The sequence below is a fragment of the Phalangium opilio genome, unplaced genomic scaffold (assembly GCF_054372755.1).
Source record: "Phalangium opilio isolate 3A_F unplaced genomic scaffold, DU_Popi_V2 ptg000360l_1, whole genome shotgun sequence".
Classification (NCBI taxonomy): domain Eukaryota; kingdom Metazoa; phylum Arthropoda; class Arachnida; order Opiliones; family Phalangiidae; genus Phalangium; species Phalangium opilio.
Genome location: NW_028324230.1, coordinates 4,011,103 through 4,023,686, shown reverse-complemented (window position 1 = coordinate 4,023,686; position 12,584 = coordinate 4,011,103). Strand labels below are relative to the sequence as shown.

Genomic DNA, 12,584 nt, shown 5'->3' with positions numbered 1-12,584 from the left:
TAATAGGAAAATATTTTGGAAAAGGTGGCAGCTAATTAATAGAAGAATATTTTGGAAAAGGTGGCAGCTAATTAATAGAAGAATATTTTGGAAAAGGTGGCAGCTAATTAAAAGGAGAATATTTTGGAAAAGGTGGTAGCTAGTTAAAAGGAGAATATTTTGGAAAATGTTGTAGCTAATTAGTAGGAGAATGTTTTGGAAAAGGTTGCAGCTAATTAGTAGGAGAATATTTTGAAAAAGGTGGCAGCTAATTAATAGGAAAATCTTTTGGAAAAGGTGGCAGCTAATTAATAGGAGAATGTTTTGGAAAAGGTGGTAGCTATTTAAAGGGAGAATATTTTGGAAAAGGTGGTAGCTAATTAAAAGGAGCACATTTTGGCAAAGGTGTCAACGAATTATTGGAACCAAACCAAACCTAACCTAACCTAACCTAACCTAACCTAACCTAAGCTAAGCTAACCTAACCTAAGCTAACCTAACCTAACCTAAGCTAACCTAACCTAACCTAACCTAACCTAACCTAACCTAACCTAACCTAACCTAACCTAACCTAACCTAACCTAACCTAACCTAACCGTAAGGCAGATGCAACTAATTTAGTTTATAATGACTTTAGTATGCAAACACACGAATGTTAGTATTACGAAACTTACTTTTCCTTTCGAGGATTCGATCCAGGGTCTGTCGATTGATGGTCCGATACTCTTCCACTAGGCCACGGTGAGACGGAAACCACCATTGCTTAATTAACTTTTGACGAAGAATTATAAAACACTAACAACAGATAACATTTCTGATAAAAAATTCCCAATAGACAGAAACCGCCCAACGGGCTTGATTGAGAAAAGCAATACTTAAAATTTCGATTTATTGGGAATCGGTTTAACGGGATTCGATTTATTGGGATTTCGGTTTAACGGGATTCGGCGTAATGGGACAACTCCCTCGGAGCGCTCCCATGGAGCAATAAATATAGGAGACCCTGATTTAGCATAAACAGTCTTTAACGAAGCCGAGAACTACTTCTCCCATTTATATAGCTCCATGGGAGCGCTCCGCGAGCAGTCAGTGGAAATCGCTATAAGGAAAACGCTATTAGAAGTAAAAAAATACCAGGCTGTCAGGCTGTCTCTTACACAACAGAGTTGGCCATTCTCGCTTATGAGAAATGAATCCTTGTCATATGCATCTCTGGACTTTAGGAGCTCCAGGACTCCCAACTGAATCAGGGTGGGAAATAGGAATTTTTTTAAAACTAGACATTGGGCCAGCGACCCCCTGCCCAGGAATAAATAAATAAACTGGTCCATGACCATTGACCAGGGCGCGGCGTCTGCTAAACTAAAGAAGTGGGTAATTAAAATAGTTGAGATAATGTCTGGACCCTGGTTACCCTAGAATTTCCATTATGGTCGTGTGGACCACTGCTCACCCTCCGATTTAATTTTTAAACTGGTCATTTTCCCGGTGCCACCGCCTTATTTGCAACGCTGATCTGAAGATTTCTTTTGACCGGACCATAGCCTACTCGATCACGCGCAACACGTCGCAAGCTGCTTGCGCTATAGCGCGAGTCAGGGTGGGAAATAAGGATTTTTTTAAACTGGACATTAGGCCAGAGACCCTCCTGACTTGGAATAAATAAACTGGTCCCTGACCATTGGCCAGAGCACGTCGTCTGCTAAGCTAAGGAAGTGGATAATTAAAGTATTAGAATTTTAATGTGTGGACTCTGGTTACCCTTGAATTTTTTAGTAGTCTCGTGGACCACTGACCCCCCTCCGATTTAATTTTTGAACTGTACCAGGCAATTTTTAAACTCGTCATTTGCCCTGTGTTACCGCCTTATTTCCCACGCTGGCGCGAGTTGCTTTGCGTTGTCGAGTGCGTGATGGAGCGGGCTATGCCTGGAGTCCCAACCCCCGTTACTTACTACCAAAATACCCACTAGCATAGCCCACTCGATCACGCTCTCTTTTCCCCGGCTACATATTTTGAAGAGGGCACTTTTTAGGCGTATTTTTAACAATCTTGGATCACCTTTGTGGACTTTTAGGGTAGCCCTTATAAATTGAGTCTTCATTGCCCTGACTATATTGTGTTTAAGGTTTATAAGCTTAATATCAAACAGACGTTAAGGCCCGTTCAGACGACACTCTTTTTCTCGCTACGCTCGCTGTGCTGAGCTCATCAGATTTTCTGGCTTCACCAGCCTCTAGAAAATGCACTGTTCACACGGTCAAAATTTTCTCATTCTTGATCTCGGGAAAGCGAGAAAAAAAGTTGAAAAAATTCAACTTTTTTTCTCTCTTTGCTCGGCACAGCCAATAGAGTGCTTCCGAAATGACGTTATTCTTTGTTGTGTAGTCTGCTACTTTGTAGAAATGTGTTTTCTTCGGTTTCACTAGTCCGAATCCCTTAAAATTTTACTGATAAGGATTTTAAATTATCGTGCAAAGTTTTAAAACGATTAGTTGTTTTCCAAAAAATTCATTAAAGTTTTATATATGCATAATTTAAACCTTTTTTAAGAAAAGAAATATTCGTTTTAAAACTTTGCACACGATAATTTATAACCCTTCAATATATATCTCATTAAAATTTCAAGGGATTCGAACCAGCGAAACCGAAGAAAACACATTTCCACAGAGTAGCAGACTACACAACAAAGAATGACGTCATTTCGGAAGCACTCTATTGGCTGTGCCGAGCAAAGAGAGAAAAAAAAGTTGAATTTTTTCAACTTTTTTTCTCGCTTTCCCGAGATCAAGAATGAGAAAATTTTGACCGTGTGAACAGTGCATTTTCTAGAGGCTGGTGAAGCCAGAAAATCTGATGAGCTCAGCACAGCGAGCGTAGCGAGAAAAAGAGTGTCGTCTGAACGGGCCTTTAGTTAATGCTACAAAAAAGTTCGAAATTGATAATCTTGGATCGTCTTTGAGAAGTTTTAAGGATATCCGAATTTCATATTGGGCTTATGAAAAGTTTGAGCTAAAGGTTAAACAGACATAAATCAGCGTCTTAAAAAATTGTGTAAAACTGTCAATTTGGTTCGATTTGTGGAATTTTTAGGGGAGCGCCCCGCGTTTCAATAAAGGGTTGTAAAAAATTGTATTATGTTAATTACAATAAGAATACAAACTTTCAATGAGTTACGTTTTTATTTTTTGGAGTATCATTATAAATAAATGACTGATTGAGCTAAAGTTACGGTCGCTTTTATATATGTTTCTGCTTAGTGTAGATTTTGAAAATGTAAAACAGTTTCTTAACAATCTTAATTAAAATGAAGACTGAAGGAACAGATATTAGTCAAAAATGTCTTGATTAGAATCAAGTCCTAAAAAGTATCGATAAGACTGAGGTTATCACTTGACTGAAGGATCAGATATTAACTTTTCTTTTTAATTGAAACTTAAAGGCATGCTTAAGAAAAAACAACGTTCCATTACCGTTTTCCGTTGAAATAACTTATTTTACAGGTAATCAATTTCAAAAATTTACTTATCTCGGGTTTTCGGGCACAATTCCATTCCCCCAAAACATTTTATCATTACATTAATTACTTTTGAGAGATAACGTGTCAAAATAAGCTTTAAAACAATAAAAAACTGAATGAGCGGTCTGTTTAGCCATGACCAAAACCTTCAAATCAGTGTTGCTAATGTTAGAAAGTGGATGTTCCCACTTCCATTTTAAAAATTTGCCGCATTTCCCACACCCCCTTTTTTACAGTCATATTTATCTGGACTATTTTATCATACTAAGTTTAATATGGAATATCACTCCGCATGGCTTTGACAATATGTACAAATGCTTTAAAGCTTTAAAATTCTTAAAATATGCTTTCTTTTTTTCAGTGCCAAACTTAAAATCACCGAATTTATTTCAAAATGTCGCTTGAAATTATTAAACCGAATAAAATTTTCGAAAATGCACTTATTTTAACTGTGCAGTTAAAATTAGTGCATTTTTGAAAATTTTGCACTATTAACCCTTGAACAGGAAAATTCCGACATTTGATTGATTTCGGAAAAATATTACTTTTTCCCCACAGAGCCTAAAACCAAACCTAAATCTCCCACGATGTGGGAAATTACCCACACATTGGCAACACTGCTTTAAAAACTTATAACAAGCACACTTTCGAGACATGTTCTGAACAAATTAGTGCTTAACCCTCTAATAGTACGACCACGGAGAATTGATGTAAACTGTAGTTGAAATATATTCATGTGCGACCTGCGGCACTGAATGGTCTCTAACCATTGTTTGAAACTAGAGAGAGAAATAGTGAGCAGCATTAATCATGTCCTGAGCTATGAGAATGAACAGTATGACTGTTGACTGAAGTACACTAGACATTACATCATTTTGCATAACCACGAGTAAAAATCTAACTGTCCCTACTTAATTTTCCGCCATTGTTTTAAAACGTATCCACTGCGAAGCATGCCGGGCACAAATGAGGGAACCTTTTAAAACTCAATGTCATACACGTACTCTCTCAAAAGTAATTAATGTAATGATAAAATGTTTTGGGGGAATGGAATTGTGCCCGAAAACCCGAGATAAGTAAATTTTTGAAATTGATTACCTGTAAAATAAGTTATTTCAACGGAAAACGGTAATGGAACGTTGTTTTTTCTTAAGCATGCCTTTAAGTTTCAATTAAAAAGAAAAGTTAATATCTGATCCTTCAGTCAAGTGATAACCTCAGTCTTATCGATACTTTTTAGGACTTGATTCTAATCAAGACATTTTTGACTAATCAGGTTAAGATTTTATAATAGAAGAAAAGATCATGGTGGCAATTAGATTAGTAAAAGGGCTTATGGTAAACTGGTAGTAGCTACAGACTTATTATTCTCTTTATGGTGCGCATTGACTATTAGTGCGTCTAGCTACAATTTAGTTTTGGTGTTATTTAACGTTAACATTCATGTTGGCAAACTAAGAATATTGTTGAGGTGAGACGAGACGATAGTGTTTACACTGCAAACCAGTTGTGAATGTAGCTATCAGAATATAGGGTAAACAACTGAAGCGTAGACTTCATTTCCTGTTCTTTTCCCCATTAACTGATTTCCATGTAACCAAGATTTATCCTTATTCGATGTGAAATGTCGTCTGCTTTACTGTACATTCGCTACGTTTGGAATACTGCTTCAATATTTCGTAAATTTTTACTTCAAAAAAGTGAAATAATTCCATATCTAGGTAAATAAGTTTGTAGTAGTAGACCTCTTGACTCGGAGAGGTAATATTTTGGTTTTCCCAACTTGTTTCATATCTATTAAAATTTAAAAGAGGAAAAAAAAAGTGAAAAAGCCAACGGCACGCAGTGTTCCTAAGTGGTCTCCCTCCCAAGTACTGACTGCGCTCGACGCTGCTTATCTTCGGTGATCGGACGAGAACCGGTGTTTTCAGCGCGATATGGCCGTTGCCGAGAGTGCTATTTAATAATTTGAATTTAATTAACCTTCATCTTTATAAAACAATAACAAAAAGAAGATATGATTGCTTTTTTCATATCTGATGGAATTTAAAAGAGGAAACGAAAGTGAAAAAGCCAACGGCACGCAGAGTTTCGAAGTACTGACTGCGCTCGACGCTGCTTAACTTCGGTGGTAGGACGAGAACCGGTGTTTTCAGCGTGATATGGCCGTTGCCGAGAGTGCAAGATAATAATTCGAATTTAAATTAAGTGAGACAAATTAACCATCATCTTTTTAAAACAATAACAAAAAAAAACCTGTTTGCTTTTTTCATATCTATTAAAATTTAAAAGAGGAAAAAAAAACGAAAAAGCCAACGGCACGCAGTGTTCCTAAATGGTCTCCCTCCCAAGTACTGACTGCGCTCGACGCTGCTTAACTTCGGTAATCGGACGAGAACCGGTGTATTCAGCGTGTTATGGGCTTTGCCGAGAGTGCTAGTTAATAATTTGAATTAAATTAACTTTCATCTTTATAAAACAATAACAAAAAGAAGATATGTTTGCTTTTTTCATATCTGGTGGAATTTGAAAGAGGAAACAAAAGTGAAAAAGCCAACGGCACGCAGTATTCCCAAGTACTGTATGCTCTCGACGCTGCTTAACTTCGGTGATCGGACGAGAACCGGTGTTTTCAGCGTGATATGGCCGTTGCACGCAGTATTCCCAAGTACTGACTGCGCTCGACGCTGCTAACGTCGGCGGTTGGACGAGAACCGGTGTTCTCAGCGTGATATGGCCGTTGCCGAGAGTGCTAGATAATAATTCGAATTTAAATTAAGTGAGACAAATTAACCTTCATCTTTTTAAAACAATAACAAAAAGAAAATATGTTTGCTTTTTTCATATCTATTGGAATTTAAAAGAGGAAAAAAAAAGTGAAAAAGCTAACGGCACGCAGTGTTCCTAAGTGGTCGCCCTCCCAAGTACTGACTGCGCTCGACGCTGCTTAACTTCGGTTATCGGACGAGAATCGGTGTATTCAGCGTGATATGGCCGTTGCCGAGAGTGCTAGTTAATAATTTGAATTTAATTAACCTTCATCTTTATAAAACAATAACAAAAAGAATATACGTTTGCTTTTTTCATATCTGGTGGAATTTAAAAGAGGAAACAAAAGTGAAAAAGCCAACGGCACGCAGTATTCCCAAGTACTGTATGCGCTCGACGCTGCTTAACTTCGGTGATCGGACGAGAACCGGTGTTTTCAGCGTGATATGGCCGTTGCCTAGAGTGCTAGATAATAATTCGAATTTAAATTAAGTGAGACAATTTGACCTTCATCTTTTTAAAACAATAACAAAAAAAAACCTGTTTGCTTTTTTCATATCTATTAAAATTTAAAAGAGGGAAAAAAAAACGAAAAAGCCAACGGCACGCAGTGTTCCTAAGTGGTCTCCCTCCCAAGTACTGTCTGCGCTCGACGCTGCTTAACTTCGGTGATCGGACGAGAACCGGTGTATTCAGCGTGTTATGGGCTTTGCCGAGAGTGCTAGTTAATAATTTGAATTAAATTAACTTTCATCTTTATAAAACAATTACAAAAAGAAGATATGTTTGCTTTTTTCATATCTGGTGGAATTTGAAAGAGGAAACAAAAGTGAAAAAGCCAACGGCACGCAGTATTCCCAAGTACTGTATGCTCTCGACGCTGCTTAACTTCGGTGATCGGACGAGAACCGGTGTTTTCAGCGTGATATGGCCGTTGCACGCAGTATTCCCAAGTACTGACTGCGCTCGACGCTGCTAACGTCGGCGGTCGGACGAGAACCGGTGTTCTCAGCGTGATATGGCCGTTGCAGAGAGTGCTAGATAATAATTCGAATTTAAATTAAGTGAGACAAATTAACCTTCATCTTTTTAAAACAATAACAAAAAGAAAATATGTTTGCTTTTTTCATATCTATTGGAATTTAAAAGAGGAAAAAAAAGTGAAAAAGCTAACGGCACGCAGTGTTCCTAAGTGGTCGCCCTCCCAAGTACTGACTGCGCTCGACGCTGCTTAACTTCGGTTATCGGACGAGAACCGGTGTATTCAGTGTGATATGGCCGTTGCCGAGAGTGCTAGTTAATAATTTGAATTTAATTAACCTTCATCTTTATAAAACAATAACAAATAGAAGATACGTTTGCTTTTTTCATATCTTTTGCAATTTAAAAGAGGAAACAAAAGTGAAAAAGCCAACGGCACGCAGTATATCCAAGTACTGTATGCGCTCGACGCTGCTTAACTTCGTTGATCGGACGTGAACCGGTGTTTTCAGCGTGATATGGCCGTTGCCGAGAGTGCTAGTTAATAATTCGAATTTAAATTAAGTGAGACAAATTAATCTTCATCTTTTTAAAACAATAACAAAAAAAAACATGTTTGCTTTTTTTATATCTATTAAAATTTAAAAGAGGGAAAAAAAGTGAAAAAGCCAACGGCACGCAGTGTTCCTTAGTGGTCTCCCTCCCAGGTAGTGACTGCGCTCGACGCTGCTTAACTTCGGTGAACGGACGAGAACCGGTGTATTCAGCGTGATATGGTCGTTGCCGAGAGTGCTAGTTAATAATTCGAATTTAAATTAAGTGAGACAAATTAACCTTCATCATTTTAAAACAATAACAAAATGAAAACATGTTTGCTTTTTTCATATCTATTAAAATTTAAAAGAGGAAAAAAAGTGAAAAAGCCAACGGCACGCAGTGTTCCTTAGTGGTCTCCCTCCCAGGTAGTGACTGCGCTCGACGCTGCTTAACTTCGGCTATCGGACGAGAACCGGTGTATTCAGCGTGATATGGCCGTTGCCGAGAGTGCTAGTTAATAATTTTAATTTAATTAACTTTCATCTTTATAAAACAATAACAAAAAGAAGATATGTTTGCTTTTTTCATATTTGGTGGAATTTGAAAGAGGAAACAAAAGTGAAAAAGCCAACGGCACGCAGTATTCCCAAGTACTGTATGCGCTCGACGCTGCTTAACTTCGGTTATCGGACGAGAACCGGTGTATTCAGCGTGATATGGCCGTTGCCGAGAGTGCTAGTTAATAATTCGAATTTAAATTAAGTGAGACAAATTAACCTTCATCATTTTAAAACAATAACAAAAAAAACATGTTTGCTTTTTACCTCTCCGAGTGACGTATGTCACGGAGAGGTTCTGTAACGATCGTGTGTGTCTGTGTGTCTGTCTGTGTGTGTGTGTGTCTGTTGTTACACCCACGTGACCGCGTTCGCAGTTTCCAAATCGGAGCAAACGTGTTCGCCATTTCCGAACTGCTTTCACAGTCACGGAAATGGCTCCTCTACTTGAGTTCTCACACCACCATCTTCTTTTCTTTGTCCATCCCACACGGACACCAGTCTGTACTTACTGGCTTCTAATCACCACCATCTTTTTGTCTTCGTTCATCCCACATGGACACCAGTCTGTATATACTGGCTTCTAATCACCACCATTTTCTGGTCTTCGTCCATTCCACTTGGACACCAGTCTGTACATACTGGCTTCTAATCACCACCATCTTCTGGTCTTTGTCCATCCCACTTGGACACCAGTCTGTGCATACTGGCTTCTAAACACCACCATCTACTGGTCTTCCGTCTATTCCACATAGACACCAATCTGTCTCATTGGCTTCGAACTCCATCGTCATCGTTTGGTTTAAGACATTCGCGGCGATCAGCTAGGGTTACGAGAAACGTCTAGCCTCCCTAGAGTGGGTTGTCCACCAAAGGTTTTCGCAATTGCGGTTGTTCTTGCTTTGAAGTGTAGTTCGACACCGTTATATACTACCTATTTGAGCAAGGCGAAGCAACCGGCGTATGCCTCATTTCAAACGCCAATATTAGTCAGGTCTCTGAAGAATGTTTAATTGTTCTTTATCAAAACGATGTAACGCTCAATAAGGCAAACAACTGACGAAGAAAATATTTAATACTAATTATATTTATTTTAATATTTAAGATAATCTTGTTTCTCAACTCAAAATTAATACGGAAAGAGTTAAAAAGCAGCTTATGTTTTTGTCTGTGTGTGTCCGTCCATTGTTACACTAGTGCGTCGCGTTAGCAGTTAGCCTTGTGTTGATGTGTTAAGAAATCATACAGAACCTTAATATTCCCTTTTTCCATAATATAAAGTGAATATGTGGAAGTATTTTTCGTAATTATGATGCCTTTAGTACTTTTGTGGCTTTAAAACTCTGTTTCATTTTGATATTCCAAAGATTTTTTTTAATATTGTTATTTGAAATGGCTGTTAATATATTACTTAAGCTATACTACATCTGTATATAGAATAATCCTTGGTTTAGTGATTTCATGAAGAAAACTAAGACCTAGACTCCGGCGGGTATAACAAGCGTTATTCGCAATAGTCTTAGTGAAACAAAGAGTAAATAATTGAGGCCTGAGGTGAAGTAAACTTTTGGCTTTGATTTTCGTGTCTGAAATGAAGAGACATTAACGGTTCAGAGTAAAAGTTAAATACACTATTAAATAATCAGGTTAAGATTTTATAATAGAAGAAAAGATCATGGTGGCAATTAGATTAGTAAAAGGGCTTATGGTAAACTGGTAGTAGCTACAGACTTATTATTCTCTTTATGGTGCGCATTGACTATTAGTGCGTCTAGCTACAATTTAGTTTTGGTGTTATTTAACGTTAACATTCATGTTGGCAAACTAAGAATATTGTTGAGGTGAGACGAGACGATAGTGTTTACACTGCAAACCAGTTGTGAATGTAGCTATCAGAATATAGGGTAAACAACTGAAGCGTAGACTTCATTTCCGGTTCTTTTCCCCATTAACTGATTTCCATGTAACCAAGATTTATCCTTATTCGATGTGAAATGTCGTCTGCTTTACTGTACATTCGCTACGTTTGGAATACTGCTTCAATATTTCGTAAATTTTTACTTCAAAAAAGTGAAATAATTCCATATCTAGGTAAATAAGTTTGTAGTAGTAGACCTCTTGACTCGGAGAGGTAATATTTTGGTTTTCCCAACTTGTTTCATATCTATTAAAATTTAAAAGAGGAAAAAAAAGTGAAAAAGCCAACGGCACGCAGTGTTCCTAAGTGGTCTCCCTCCCAAGTACTGACTGCGCTCGACGCTGCTTAACTTCGGTGATCGGACGAGAACCGGTGTTTTCAGCGCGATATGGCCGTTGCCGAGAGTGCTATTTAATAATTTGAATTTAATTAACCTTCATCTTTATAAAACAATAACAAAAAGAAGATATGATTGCTTTTTTCATATCTGATGGAATTTAAAAGAGGAACAAAAAATTGAAAAAGCCAACGGCACACAGTGTTCCTAAGTGGTCTCCCTCCCAAGTACTGACTGCGCTCGACGCTGCTTAACTTCGGTGATCGGACAAGAACCAGTGTATTCAGCGTGATATGGTCGTTGCCGAGAGTGCTAGTTAATAATTCGAATTTAAATTAAGTGAGACAAATTAACCTTCATCATTTTAAAACAATAACAAAATGAAAACATGTTTGCTTTTTTCATATCTATTAAAATTTAAAAGAGGAAAAAAAGTGAAAAAGCCAACGGCACGCAGTGTTCCTAAGTGGTCTCCCTCCCAAGTAGTGACTGCGCTCGACGCTGCTTAACTTCGATTATCGGACGAGAACCTTTGTATTCAGCGTGATATGGCCGTTGCCGAGAGTGCTAGTTAATAATTTTAATTTAATTAACTTTCATCTTTATAAAACAATAACAAAAAGAAGATATGTTTGCTTTTTTCATATTTGGAGGAATTTGAAAGAGGAAACAAAAGTGAAAAAGCCAACGGCACGCAGTATTCCCAAGTACTGTATGCGCTCGACGCTGCCTAAATTCGGTTATCGGACGAGAACCGGTGTATTCAGCGTGATATGGCCGTTGCCGAGAGTGCTAGGTAATAATTCGAATTTAAATTAAGTGAGACATATTAACCTTCATCTTTTTAAAACAATAACAAAAAGAAAATATGTTTGCTTTTTTCATATCTATTGGAATTTAAAAGAGGAAAAAAAAAGTGAAAAAGCTAACGGCACGCAGTGTTCCTAAGTGGTCGCCCTCCCAAGTATTGACTGCGCTCGACGCTGCTTAACTTCGGTTATCGGACGAGAACCGGTGTAATCAGCGTGATATGGCCGTTGCCGAGAGTGCTAGTTAATAATTTGAATTTAATTAACCTTCATCTTTTTAAAACAATAACAAAAAGAAGATACGTTTGCTTTTTTCATATCTTTTGCAATTTAAAAGAGGAAACAAAAGTGAAAAAGCCAACGGCACGCAGTATACCCAAGTACTGTATGCGCTCGACGCTGCTTAACTTCGTTGATCGGACGTGAACCGGTGTTTTCAGCGTGATATGGCCGTTGCCGAGAGTGCTAGTTAATAATTCGAATTTAAATTAAGTGAGACAAATTAACCCTCATCTTTTTAAAACAATAGCAAAAAAAACATGTTTGCTTTTTTCATATCTATTAAAATTTAAAAGAGGAAAAAAAAGTGAAAAAGCCAACGGCACGCAGTGTTCCTAAGTGGTCTCCCTCCCAAGTACTGACTGCGCTCGACGCTGCTTAACTTCGGTGAACGGACGAGAACCGGTGTATTCAGCGTGATATGGTCGTTGCCGAGAGTGCTAGTTAATAATTCGAATTTAAAATAAGTGAGACAAATTAACCTTCATCATTTTAAAACAATAACAAAATGAAAACATGTTTGCTTTTTTCATATCTATTAAAATTTAAAAGAGGAAAAAAAAGTGAAAAAGCCAACGGCACGCAGTGTTCCTTAGTGGTCTCCCTCCCAAGTAGTGACTGCGCTCGACGCTGCTTAACTTCGGCTATCGGACGAGAACCGGTGTATTCAGCGTGATATGGCCATTACCGAGAGTGCTAGTTAATAATTTTAATTTAATTAACTTTCATCTTTATAAAACAATAACAAAAAGAAGATATGTTTGCTTTTTTCATATTTGGTGGAATTTGAAAGAGGAAACAAAAGTGAAAAAGCCAACGGCACGCAGTATTCCCAAGTTCTGTATGCGCTCGACGCTGCTTAACTTCGGTTATCGGACGAGAACCGGTGTGTTCAGCG

General features: G+C 37.9%; 2 non-coding genes and 13 pseudogenes across 2 annotated transcripts; all 15 read right to left on the bottom strand.

Annotated features, from left to right (window-relative positions):
* Positions 1-5,329: 5,329 nt before the first annotated feature.
* LOC149602241 (5S ribosomal RNA) lies at positions 5,330-5,448 on the bottom strand. The gene has a single exon (XR_016379154.1). It is a non-coding gene; the product is annotated as a 5S ribosomal RNA (ribosomal RNA).
* A 361-nt stretch (positions 5,449-5,809) lies between these two features.
* LOC149602240 (5S ribosomal RNA) lies at positions 5,810-5,928 on the bottom strand (annotated as a pseudogene).
* A 454-nt stretch (positions 5,929-6,382) lies between these two features.
* Positions 6,383-6,501, bottom strand: LOC149602239 (5S ribosomal RNA; annotated as a pseudogene).
* Positions 6,502-6,623: 122 nt separating this feature from the next.
* LOC149602238 (5S ribosomal RNA) lies at positions 6,624-6,726 on the bottom strand (annotated as a pseudogene).
* Positions 6,727-6,863: 137 nt separating this feature from the next.
* Positions 6,864-6,982, bottom strand: LOC149602237 (5S ribosomal RNA; annotated as a pseudogene).
* Positions 6,983-7,435: 453 nt separating this feature from the next.
* On the bottom strand, positions 7,436-7,554 carry LOC149602236 (5S ribosomal RNA; annotated as a pseudogene).
* A 361-nt stretch (positions 7,555-7,915) lies between these two features.
* Positions 7,916-8,034, bottom strand: LOC149602235 (5S ribosomal RNA; annotated as a pseudogene).
* A 136-nt stretch (positions 8,035-8,170) lies between these two features.
* LOC149602234 (5S ribosomal RNA) lies at positions 8,171-8,289 on the bottom strand (annotated as a pseudogene).
* Positions 8,290-8,411: 122 nt separating this feature from the next.
* LOC149602233 (5S ribosomal RNA) lies at positions 8,412-8,514 on the bottom strand (annotated as a pseudogene).
* Positions 8,515-10,542: 2,028 nt separating this feature from the next.
* Positions 10,543-10,661, bottom strand: LOC149602232 (5S ribosomal RNA). Its single transcript, XR_016378854.1, has one exon. It is a non-coding gene; the product is annotated as a 5S ribosomal RNA (ribosomal RNA).
* Positions 10,662-10,784: 123 nt separating this feature from the next.
* LOC149602231 (5S ribosomal RNA) lies at positions 10,785-10,903 on the bottom strand (annotated as a pseudogene).
* Positions 10,904-11,039: 136 nt separating this feature from the next.
* LOC149602230 (5S ribosomal RNA) lies at positions 11,040-11,158 on the bottom strand (annotated as a pseudogene).
* Positions 11,159-11,521: 363 nt separating this feature from the next.
* LOC149602229 (5S ribosomal RNA) lies at positions 11,522-11,640 on the bottom strand (annotated as a pseudogene).
* A 360-nt stretch (positions 11,641-12,000) lies between these two features.
* LOC149602228 (5S ribosomal RNA) lies at positions 12,001-12,119 on the bottom strand (annotated as a pseudogene).
* A 137-nt stretch (positions 12,120-12,256) lies between these two features.
* On the bottom strand, positions 12,257-12,375 carry LOC149602227 (5S ribosomal RNA; annotated as a pseudogene).
* Positions 12,376-12,584: the final 209 nt, after the last annotated feature.